Below are 12,191 nucleotides of genomic sequence, written 5' to 3' on the forward strand. Positions count from 1 at the left end.
AGATACTGAACACGCCTCTGTGAAACACAAATGTTAAAGATGAAAAACCCAGGAACCTCCTCTTTCTTTTCGAATCAACAAAGAAGAAGCGGGCCCTGGCCTTGGCCCCCATCTCAACCAAACCAAACCAAACCAAACCAAACCAAACCAAACCAAATCAAACCCAACCAAACCAAACCAAACCAAACCAAGCAACCCTGCCATGGGCTGAGCCCCTTCCCCCCTCCCCAGGCCACCCCCCACCCCCATCGGCCCCATTCTGACCAAACCAAACCCCAACAACTCCCAAACAGGAAAACAAAAGAGGCTACAAAACCCCAACCAGAACAAAGCCAGCCACAGCTATTAAAATCTTACCATCAAGTCCCCTCTCCCAACATGAAAACCCCCTACAACCCATACAAAATAACCCTACAACTAAAAACTTAAACATAAAAAAGCCAAAAACAAACCATAAAACCAATGCTATCCCAACCTACCACAACAAGTTACCAGCAGGTCAGGTGTTAACCCTTTCAATACTTCAATCCTCCCTCGGGTAAAAGAAAAAAACAAAATACGAACATATAAAAAACCCAAAATACAAGCATATAAAAAAATAACATAAAACCATCAAAATCAGTAAAGAAGAAATTAAATCCCCCCCAAAAAAGAAGAAAAATTACCTTAATCTTAAAACTAAAATCCTCTTATAAACTACAAAGAGAAAACTCTTTTTCTTTATAACACATAAAACTATAAAATATTCAAATTATTTTCAAACAAAAACCTGCATACTAAAATAAATAAATGTTAAAATAACTGTAATTTCATAAAAAGTTTAAATAGGGGGGGGAAAAGTAATCCAGTATCCCCAAGAGAAGATCTCTTTTCCCAGAAATAAAAATAATTTTGAAAGTAAATAATACAAACTTATACCTTTAAATAACTCATCTTTAAAACAAAACCCCATAAGTTGACACGGCCCATCAACAAGCTGTGAAAAAGCTTCTGGCAATAAATACAACTTCACAATAACAGAGTTCCCCAGACAACTGTTATCCATGACAGAATTAAGAACCACAAAACTCCTATTTTTTTCCACTTGTAAAAAAGTCTCTATACCCTTACAAAAAAAACTTCTCTCCCAAAGTAAACTAAAGAAAGACTATTCTAGAAGAAGTAAATGAACGAGAAATTTTAAGTTTACTTTATTTAGATTGTCAGTAAAAAGAAAAAGTTGTAGAGAAAAAAAATGTTCCAAAGATTTTTTTTTTAATTCTTACCACCTTTCTCTTTTTAATTTATTTTATTAAACTTTTCCTTTATACTCTTTTAAAATTTTTGGCATACTTTAGCTTTCTTGAATCTAATCTCACAATAAAAAAAACATAATTAAGTGACTCTAAAACCCACAATATTCATCAATACATTAATTAAGAAATATCAAAATTAGAAAAATCTTAACCAACCAAAACCACTACAATGTCATAATAAATCTTTTGCCAATGTTTTTCTGATTTTCTAATGTTGCCAGTAAAGACAGTTTTGTTGTTTTGAGCTCCTGAGAATCTCTTGTTGGTATTTCTCCAGGGAGTCACACTCAGAGTACAGAAACATTTGTAATTCCTTTTAAATGTCTCCTTGAGAGAATTGTTTCAGGGATGGGAGTCAGGGCTTGTCTGTGCTGCTTGGCCCAGCCCAGGCAGGGCTTTCCCAGCCACATTCCACACTCCATTGCCCAGCTGGAGCCGCTGGTGCCTCTGAGTTGTGCTGCCCCAGCCCCAGGGACGCTCTCCTTGTCTGCCCATTCCCCCACGGTCTCTGGGCAGGGATGGCCTCACTGGGGGCTGCTGACATCCTCAGCAACTTGGAGGCTGCTGCTGAATTTCCCTGCTCCAGAGGCTTGTTCAGCCTTCAGCTCTTGAGTGCAGGAATTCAGTGTCCCAGGGCTCATGAACATTCAGAACACCTGAACAAGCCAAGCCTCTGGGAATCATTTGATTTTAATTTTCAAATCCTTTGTGGTTAAGTAGATCTCAGTAGTGTATTCAAACTGAATACATGATATTTAAAAAGAGAGCAAGAAAAGATTTTGTAGGTCCTGTTTAGGTTTTATTTTTCTTTGTTAATTCATTGATATGTGCAATCTCCAATTAAAACTGAATCCCAGTACCGCCTCATGCAGTTTGAATGGATATGAAAATCAAGACCCTTCATGGCTGACAATCAATCAGACTCTGTCCCTACCCCCACCCCACCATTTCCCCCATCCAAGCCCTGGCACTCAGAGCAGCCTTGTGCAAATCTGAGCTCCCTCCAGCCCAGGCTGCACCTGCAGCTTTCAGCTCCTTGGCTCCAACTCCCACCTGCTTTCCTTGCAGAAGGAGCTGCCCGAGACACAGAGGGATGTTCATTTCTTGTCAGCCAACAAAGCCAAGGGAAGGCAAAGCTCCATCAAATGCAAAAGTCATTCTTCTCCATGGCTCTGCCCTGCCCCTGATCCCCACAACCTGTCCTGTTTCCTTCATCCCTACATTGCCAGGGACTTTCTGGGACAAGGGAGCTCTGCTCTGGGGATGGAGGGAGGTCCAAGTGCCACTACTGGTGTGGGAACCACAACTCATCAGGTTTGTGTCCTTTGGGGGTCAGGAACTGCTGAGACTCAGAGGCACTGAAAGCTTCTCCTCATGGCCAAAAGACCATAGTTGAACAGGACACAATTTAATAACAATCTCACTCTTCCCTGAGCTATGTGCAAAGTGCCAGCAGTGTCTGATGAGTCCTCCGTCCACATTTCCATTCAAACATTAATTTCACACAAATGTGGTTCTGATACAATCAAGTTCTTCTGTCAGGATGCTCATCCTGGAGTGGGGGCAAAACAGCTCCAACAATTCCTGATTTGCAAAGCTGTCAGTGGTGGATGGAGAAGGGAGGTCAGGCTGCTCTTGGTGTTGAGGAAATGCTGAAACCAGCCTGACTCATTTCATCTCCTCCTGTCCTGGCTGATCTCCCCTCTTTCCCCTTCCACCCATTGGCTTTTGTCTCCCACCAGGCCCCCGGTGAAGAGCCTGGCTCTGTGTTCCCCATCCCCTCCTCGCTGGCACTGCCAGGCTGGGATGAGGAGCCCCTCAGCCTTCCCTGCTCTGGGCTGGACAAGCCCAGCTCCCTCAGCCTCTGCTCACAGCCCAAGGGCTCCAGCCCCACCTTGGAGGCCCTTCCCAGACCCTGCTCCAGCTGCCAGACATCTTTCCTGCCCTGGGGCAGCCAATCCAGGCCACAGTGACCTGGATAATCCCCGTCCTTGATGTCCTGGTCACCCAGCCCTGGCCCCTTGTGCCCATGTCAGGCTCTGGGGTGGATCCTGTGGAACATCCTTTGGTGGAGGCTGTGGCTCCAGGTGGGCCGGGGGGATCCCGGGGGACAGGGACCCCGCTGGGCATGGACAGCATTGGACTTGTTGGGAGAAACTGTGAGGGGGAGCTGGGGCCGAGTGACCAACCCAGTGACCTGACACAGCCCTGCTGGGATGGCACACAGCCCCTCTGGGATGTCACACAGCCCCTCTGGGATGTCACAGCCCATTCTCTAATGTCACACAGCTGGTCTCTGATGTCACAGCCAAATCTCTGATGTCATAGTCTGCTCTGTGATGTCAGAACTCTGCCGTGTGGTGTCACAGATATGGCCTATGATGTCATAGCTTCTCCGTGACCTCATATACCCCACATGTCATATCCCACTCTGTGACCTCATGTTACCAGATGATCAATTGTTTCCACCAGCTGAGCTCATACCTTGAGCTTGTTCTCCAGGGACCACCAGAGAGACCCCCAGGACAGAAGAACGCATGGGTAAACGGGAGGGGAAATATGTCAATGATTTTGGGGAAATGATTATCATATGTGTGTTTAGTCCAGGACAATCAATGAATATGTGAGCAAAATACAGAAAATAAACAGAAACTTTCCTGTACTCAGCCTGCACAGCTTTGGGAGGAGCTCTCCCCCCTGCATCCAGCTGAATAAAGAATGCTGCTTCTTAGTGGTGTTAAGGAGTTTTCTGTCTTACCGAATTTTTGCTAACACTCCCACTGCCAAGGAAAGCTCTGTCTGCTGCTTTTCACAGACAGAGAAAGGCTGGTGGCAGATGTGGGGCTCAGAGGCTGCCTGGGTCATGGTGGCCATGAAATAATCAAGTTTTCAATCTTCTGTGAAAGAAGGAGGGGCAGCAACAAAACTTCTACACTGAAATTAGGAAGGGCAGACTTTGGCCTATTTAGGATGCAGATTTGGAGAGTACCAAATCAGGTACTGATTATGTTAAGGGAAACACCCTTAAAAACAAAGGGGTCCAGGAAGGATGGACACATTTCAAGAAAGTAATCTAGAGGGGAAAGGGGCTGCCTGTCCCAGTGTGGCAAAGGATGAGCTAGTGAGGCAAATTATTTTCCTGGCTGTCCATGGAGCTTTTCTGGGAACTCAGGGAAAAAAGGACCAGAAACTCAGGAAGTTTTTAAGGATGTCATTCGGTTAAGCAGAAACAAAAGGAAAGAGATGAAAGCTCAATTAGAACTTAACCTGGAGGCTTCTGTAAAGAAATAATAAATGTTTTAAAAAAAAATTTATAAGAAAAGGAGGGAGAAGAAGAACTTCTACTCTTTTTTGGATACAGTGGAGAATATAGTAATTAAAGATAAGGAAAAGGATAAGGTAATTAACATCTTGTGTCAATTTTCAATATTAGTACAGGTTGTCCTCAGGACAAGTGTTCTCCTGAGCTGGTAGATGGGCACAGGGAGCAGAACAGCCCCCTGGAATCCAGGAGGAAGCAGCTGCTGACCTGCTGAGCCACTCAGATGCTCATAGGTGTGTGGGATCAGATGGGATCCATCCCAGGGGGATGAGGGAGCTGTGGATGAGCTCCCCAAGCTGCTCTCCATCATTTACCATCAGTCCTGGCTCAGCAGGGAGGGCCCAGAGCACTGGAGGTGCCAGTGTGAGCCCATCCCCAGGAAGGGCTGGAAGGAGGAGCTGGGGAACTCCAGGCCTGTCAGCCTGACCTGGGTGCCCGGCAAGGTTATGGAACAGATCACCTTGAGTGCCATCACAGGGCACCCACAGGATGGCCCAGGGATCAGAGCCAGCCAGCTCAGTGGATTTAGGGCTGGCAGGTCCTGCCTGACCAACCTGGTCTCCTTTTATGCCCAGGTGACCCACCTGTGGATGGGGGAAAGGCTGTGGATGTTGTGTGCCTGGACTCCAGCAGAGCCTTTGACTCTGTCTCTGACAGCATTCCCTGGAAAAGCTGCAGCCCACGGCTTGGGCAGGTTCCCTCCTGGCTGGGAGATTTAAGAGCTTGCTGGAGGCTGGGCCCAGAGAGTGGTGGGGATGGTGCTGCACCCAGCTGGTGTCCAGGCACTGGTGCTGTCCCCAGGGATCTGTGCTGGGCCCAGCCCTGTTTAATATCTTCACTGATGGTCTGGGTGAGGGGATCGAGTGCAGCATTCACAAATTGCAGATGGCACCAAGCTGGGTGTGAGTGTGGATCTGCTGGAGGGCAGGACAAGAAGACCCAGCCTTAAGCTGCACCAGGGGAGGCTCAGGCTGGACAATAGGAAGGAGTTCTTCACAGAAAGGGTGAGTGGGAACTGGAATGGGCTGGCCAGGGGGGAGGTGGCAGAGTCACTGTCCCTCTGCAGTGGCACTCAGTGGCATGGTCTGGGTGACAAGGCAGTATTAGGGCATGGGTTGGACTTGATGATCCCAAAGGTCTTTTCCAGCCTATTTGATTCTGTCATTCTCTGATGATTGGGACACTCTGGGACCTTTGTGACACTGCAGGGCCTTGTGGAACTAAGAGGACCATGGTGACACCATGCAGCCCTACAGAACCAGGGGTCCATGGTGGTGCTGTGGGGCCAAATGGACCCAGGGAGTGCCCTGTGACACTCTGGGTCCTCGTGGAACCACAGAGGCCATTGTGACACTGCCGGGCCTCATGGAACCAAGGGGTTTCACCATTTTGACACTGCAAAACCAAGGAGACCATTGGGAGACTGCAGGGCCCAGTGGAACCAAGGGGCCGTTCTGACTCTGCGGGGCCTCATGGCACCAAGGGGACATTGTGGCACTGCAGGATCCTGTGTAACCAAGGGGCCACTGTGACACGATGGGGCCTCAAGGGATCTGGAATAATGCTGTGACACTGTGTGGCCTCGTGGAAACAAGGAGTCCATTGTGACACTGAGGGGACTTGTGGAACCAAGGGGACCATTGTCACATTTTGGGGCCCCATGGAAGCAAGGAGTCCATTCTTGATCTGCATGGTCTCATGAAACCAAGGAGACCAGTGTGACAGTGCAGGGCCTGGTGTAACCAAGAGGCCGTTGTGACACTGAGGGGCGCCTTGGAACCAAGGACTTCTATGCAGATGTCACCAAGCTGGATGTGAGTTTTGATCTGAGAGAACATAGGAGTGGTCTGCACAGGGACCTTGATAGGCTGGATCCAGAGGATGAATCCAACAAGGTGAGGTTTAACAAATCCAAGTGCCAGGCCCTGCTATTTGGCCCCAGTGCTACAGGCTGGGGACAGAGTGACTGGAGAGCAGCCAGGCAGAAAGGGACCTGCAGGGACTGATGGACAGCAGGCTGGACATGAAGCAGCAGTGTGTCCTGGTGGCCAAGAAGGCCAATGGCTCCTGGCCTGAATCAGGAATGGTGTGACCAGCAGGAGCAGAGCTGCTGGGCCAGCACTGATCTGCCCCAGCTCTGCACACAGACATTGCTGCTGCAGCTCCAGAGAACGGAACACAAGGGGATCTCTGCAGAAAACTCTGCTGGGAGATTCTTTAGTTAATTTAAAGCCACCAAGAGCACAACCCCTCATTGACACAGTCTGTGGCCACAGGGAAGATGGAGAGAAACAAAATGAGAAATGGCACAAACAATGACATTTATTTGTAGATAATATGAAAAAAGTAAAAAAAAGAAAAAGAAAATCCAAAATGAAACCAACAAGAAGTATGAAAGATGAATTTTATTACAAGTGATATGCAGAAATTGGCCAGCAGATTAATGTTTCCAAAAGCATCCAGTCATCAGTCTCCACACTGCAGCCTTGAGCTCCTGGTTCCTCAGGCTGTAGATGAGGGGGTTCAGGACTGGAGGCACCACCGAGTACAGAACTGACAGGGCCAGATCCAGGGATGGAGAGGAGATGGAAGGGGGCTTCAGGTGAGCAAATATTGCAGTGCTGATGAACAGGGAGACCACAGCCAGGTGAGGGAGGCAGGTGGAAAAGGCTTTGTGCCGTCCCTGCTCAGAGGGGATCCTCAGCACAACCCTGAAGATCTGCACATAGGAGAAAACAATAAACACAAAACAGCCAAGTGCTAAATAGACACTAACAGAAAGAAGCCCCAGTTCCCTGAGGTAGGATTTGGAGCATGAGAGCTTGAGGATCTGTGGGATTTCACAGAAGAACTGGCCCAGGGCATTGCCATGGCAAAGGGGCAGGGAAAATGTATTGGCCGTGTGCATGAGAGCAGTGAGAAAGGCACTGGCCCAGGCAGCTGCTGCCATGTGGGCACAAGCTCTGCTGCCCAGGAGGGTCCCGTAGTGCAGGGGTTTGCAGATGGACACGTAGCGGTCGTAGCACATGATGGTCAGGAGGTAATACTCTGATCCAAGGAAGAACAGAAAGAAAAAGAGCTGAGCAGCACATCCAGTGTAGGAGATGTTGCTGGTGTCCCAGAGGGAATTGTGCATGGCTTTGGGGACAGTGGTGCAGATGGAGCCCAGGTCAGCGAGGGCCAGGTTGAGCAGGAAGAAGAACATGGGCGTGTGCAGGTGGTGGCTGCCGGCTACGGCGCTGATGATGAGGCCGTTGCCCAGGAGGGCAGCCAGGGAGATGCCCAGCAAGAGGCAGAAGTGCAGGAGCTGCAGCTGCCGCGTGTCTGCCAATGCCAGCAGCAGGAAGTGCCTGATGCAGCTGCTGTTGGACATTTGCTGGGGCTGCACATGGGCACCTGTTTGTGGAGAAAAAGACAGTGAAGAGTTAGAGGAGATTCCTGTAACCAAAATCAAAGCCTTTTCCCATACACCCTCCCCTGGAACACACAGACAGCTTTTGGTGTTTAAGAGTTCTAGGATTTTCTTTTTAAGCTCCCCCTATGTCTCTTCTTCTATTCTTAGATATCAGGAAGTCCCAGGCTGAGGGCAGAGGCTTGGCTGGGCCACAGGAGGGAGGGGGCTTGTTCAGAGGGAGGGGCTGCACTGCAGGGGCTCCTGTGGGCATCTCTAAACTCTCCCTGCCACAGCATTGCTGGGCTTTGTTTTCTCTCATTGCCTCATCTTCTCTCTGCTTCCTGCAGATTTCCCTCCTGCAGGTGTTTCCCTGTGCCTGATCTCTCCCTGCCAGCACTCACAGACCCCAAATCTCTGTGCACTCTCCTTGGCCTGAAAGAACCCTGCCTGTTTGCAGGGCACTGGCTGGGGGCAGGTTCTGTTTGCAGCTTGGAGAAAGGACAGCTCAGACTGAGCCTGATGGCTCCAGCAAAGGTGATGCTGCTGCTGTCCATGGGCAGAGTGGCTGAAAGCACTTTAGGGATCTCCTGTGAACCTATTGATCACTAAAAGGAACAGTTCGGATATCTCAGGATCTTGTCAAAATTAATAATTAATAATTCAGAATTAATCTTTAATATGTATCCCCTCCTCCCTGCCATTCTCCAGTAGTAGTAAACTGAATACCTAGTCTTAGGAAATTTCCTCATTTTGAACAAAACCCTTGCCCTGGAAATATTCTATGACTGATCAGAACCCCTCAGCATGTCAGAGCTCCATGAGCATTTTACCTCCCCTGCCCCAGAAATACACAGAGTTGTACTCACAGGCTCTGCAGGCATTGGGATGTTGCAGCTTGAGGAGATGGCTCCAGGAGCTGCAGCTGCATTGTCCTGCAGCCAGAGGTTCCTGTGCCAAGGGCTGGCAGTGATTGTGCCCCAGGCACTTCTCAGCCCCTTCCCAGCCCTGACTGATTGAAGCTCTCTGTGCCTCTGGGCTGTGCCCGCGCTGGCTGCAGGCAGTGCCCCAGCCCTGCTGGGCTGGCACAAGAGCTGCTCCTCAAGAGAAATGTGCTTTTGAAGCTCTTCTTGGTGACGAGGAGCTGCCTCTGTGCCAGGAGCCCAGCCCAGCTCAGCAGCACAGACACAGCACAAGGACTTTAATCAGCCTCTGGGGCTTTGTGCTCAGGCCCTGAACATCAGTCCCTGAGAGGGAGATGAAGAAACCTCTCCAGAACTCCAAGGCAGAATCCAACTCCAAACTTTCTTGGACTTTTAATGGGTCCCAGAGAGGGACACGACTGAGCAAGTGTCCCCAGGCCCCAGGCAGAGCAGAGAACTGCAGGCAGTGATGACAGGTGGGGACAAAGAGAAGCCAAGTCTTGGTGCCCTGGGGCACAGCAGGGTCTGTGCCAGCAAGGGCTGGGAGGAGACACCTTGTCCTGAGGCCCTGGGGCCTCCTGGCACAGCCCCAGCCAGGCTGGGCACTGTCAGCCCCTTGTGCTGCCCTCAGCATCCCCCCCTAGCCCACATCCCAGTGGCCTCAAGGATCTGCTGCAAGGAGTCCCTGGGGAGCCTTGCTCAGCAATGGCCCTGGGGGCTCCTTCATGCTCCCTGCAGGGACTGCAGCTTTTTCAAAGGACTTTGGCTTTGGCTTTTGCCTTGGAGTCTCTGAGAGGTTCCTGCAATGATGGCCTCCAATTATCTGCTGTAATTAGTCCCTGGAGAGGCTCTGTCAGTAACAACACTCAGTGGGGCTCATCAATACTTCAGGGTACTTCAGTTATTTGAAGGTACTTGGTGTTTCCCTTTTGATACAGACTCTGTGAGAGGTTTGTGCAATCATGGCCCCAATTATCTGCTTTAATGAGTCCCTGGAGAGCTTTGTACTGACACTCAGTGGTGCTCAGTAATGCTTTGAGCTTCTCACATTTTTTAAGATAGTTTGGAATTTCCTTTCCACACTGAAACTCTGAGAGGTTTTTGGTCAATCCTGGCCTCCAATACTCTCCTCCAAGGAGTCCATGAGGAGCCTCTGTTGGGATGGACCTCACTGAGACCCATTCATGCTTTGAGACACTTTGGGGTTTTCTTCTGACTTTGACTCCTGGCAAGGTTTGTGCAATCTCCTCTCAGGCCCTGAGGTTCCAGTGCTCAGCTCCAAATGCACCACAGGGCTCATCAGGATGCAGCAAGTCCTGACAAACCATGGCTCTGCCTTGATTTCCCTCTGCTCTTATGCAGTTTATCAGTAATGTATCTGGAGTGATTTTGGTTTGCTGATTTGAGACTTCTCAGCCAATGCATCTATTAGTGCAGTGGGATCAGTGTTGGCTAATTACCATTGCACTCCCTGGAATATATTTACTCATTTCCTGCTGTGAGATGGGATTAGGAGAAAGGCAAAGTAGGCTCAAAAATTCAAAAGGGTATACAGAAAGGTTTATTACCAGTAAATAGAAGAAAGAGTAATAAGGATCTGAACACTTCTCCTTTCCCTACAACCTTTTCTTTCTTACTGACAATGCAAGGAGACAAAGCCTGAAAGTTTCAGTCAGTTTACACCACCTAGTACAGTCTTTCTTCAGTTCACTTAGGGAGAGGAGACTCTCTTTCATGCTATGGAGACTTCTCCATAAGAAAAAAGTTCTCCCGTGGCTCTCAATTCCCATGAATAGCAGCTGCCCAGAAAATCTGCAATTGTGAAGTCCCTCCCATTTTTCACAGCTTTCCCCACAGCTGTGTTTATGGGCCATGTCAGCTTATGGGGTATGAGTTTAAAGATGAGCTGTTCAAGAGCAAAGATTCTCTTCACCTATTTCTGAAATCATCTTCATCTCTGAGAACAGAGATCTTCTTCTTCTCTCCCTGAGGGCACAGGGTCTCACCACTCTTCTCTCTTTCTCTGTTCAAACTTCTCATAGGATCACAGCTACATCAACATTTGCTTACTTTAGCATGGAGGCCTTTGCTGAACAAGTCATCTCCCCATATTTTAAATTAGTTTTAGGGAAAAAGAGAGTCTGATATATTAATTACATCCTTCTCCATAGCTTTGCAGGAGGATTTCAGCCCCAAGATCAAGGCATCTTCTCATCCCTCCCATCTGGGGCTCAACTTTCCCTTCACTGAACTGGGTGTCTTCACGTTCCTCTGTGTGCCTGCACGTTGTCCTTTTCTCTCACTGGAGGGAGGATGGAAGCACTGAAAGAGTTCATATCTCACCCGGGGCCTGCAGATGGTTCCGTGCCCCCGGCCGGGCTCGGTGCTTGCGGCCGGAGCTGTTTTACGATGGAGGTTTCTGCAGCGGCTGCGCTGGGGCTGTGTCAGGATGGGCCGCGCTGGGGCAGGGCCAGGATCTCAGCAGCCAGGCCAGAGCACAGCAGCATGGCCGGGGGCCGATGGCTTCTCCTGCCCCTGCCCGGGGCTTGCGGCTGAAGCCCAAGGGTGGCAGAATCTTGGCCGAGCCGGCCCGGCCCGGGGCTGCTCCTGGGGCCCGGCGGATCCTGGCTGGGCCCGGGCTGGCGGCGGGGCAGGGCTCAGCAGGGCCCAGATGTTCCCAACTGCAGCCATGGCCCGGCCCGGCCTCGGCCCCGCGGCCTCCCCTGCCCTGCCCGGCAGCCGATGGGGCCTGGCGGGGTCCCTGGGAAGGGGCCCGGCCCCACGGCAGGAGCCGCCCGGCCCGGCCTGGCTGAGACGGGGCCGGGTCAGCCTTGTTACCTCTGTGCCAGCCAGAAGGGAAAGAGACCCTCCCAGGCTTTCCCATCTTTAACATGTGTCTTCACAGAGGCATGTACAGTTTCCTTTGTGGTTTAACAGATTGTCAATTCTCAAAGCTAAATATTGATTGGATTTTTAGTCAGACACGGAGGAAACTGCTAGCAGCTTCTCTTAGAACATCACTTCCATGATGCCAAACCCTCACAACAGCACAGAGCACAGAGCTCCTTTGTCCATATGTATCGGTCATGTGCCCAAGTCCTCAAAAACCCTTCTTGGGAGATCTCTGGGCCCTTTCCAAGGTTTTTTCAACTGAAAACATTCAGCTCAGAGTCTAAGAAAATCACCAGAGGCCATGGCCAGCCTGACCTGTCTGTCCTTGCTACTTTTTTCTGGGAGCAATCTTTGGAAATATGGAATTT

General features: G+C 49.8%; 1 pseudogene; it reads right to left on the reverse strand.

The window, feature by feature from the left end:
• The window catches only part of LOC143692672 (uncharacterized), a 35,704-nt pseudogene that overhangs the window by 19,537 nt on the left and 3,976 nt on the right, over nucleotides 1-12,191 (reverse strand).

The sequence above is a fragment of the Agelaius phoeniceus genome (genome assembly GCF_051311805.1).
Source record: "Agelaius phoeniceus isolate bAgePho1 chromosome W unlocalized genomic scaffold, bAgePho1.hap1 SUPER_W_unloc_2, whole genome shotgun sequence".
NCBI classification, from domain to species: Eukaryota; Metazoa; Chordata; class Aves; order Passeriformes; family Icteridae; genus Agelaius; species Agelaius phoeniceus.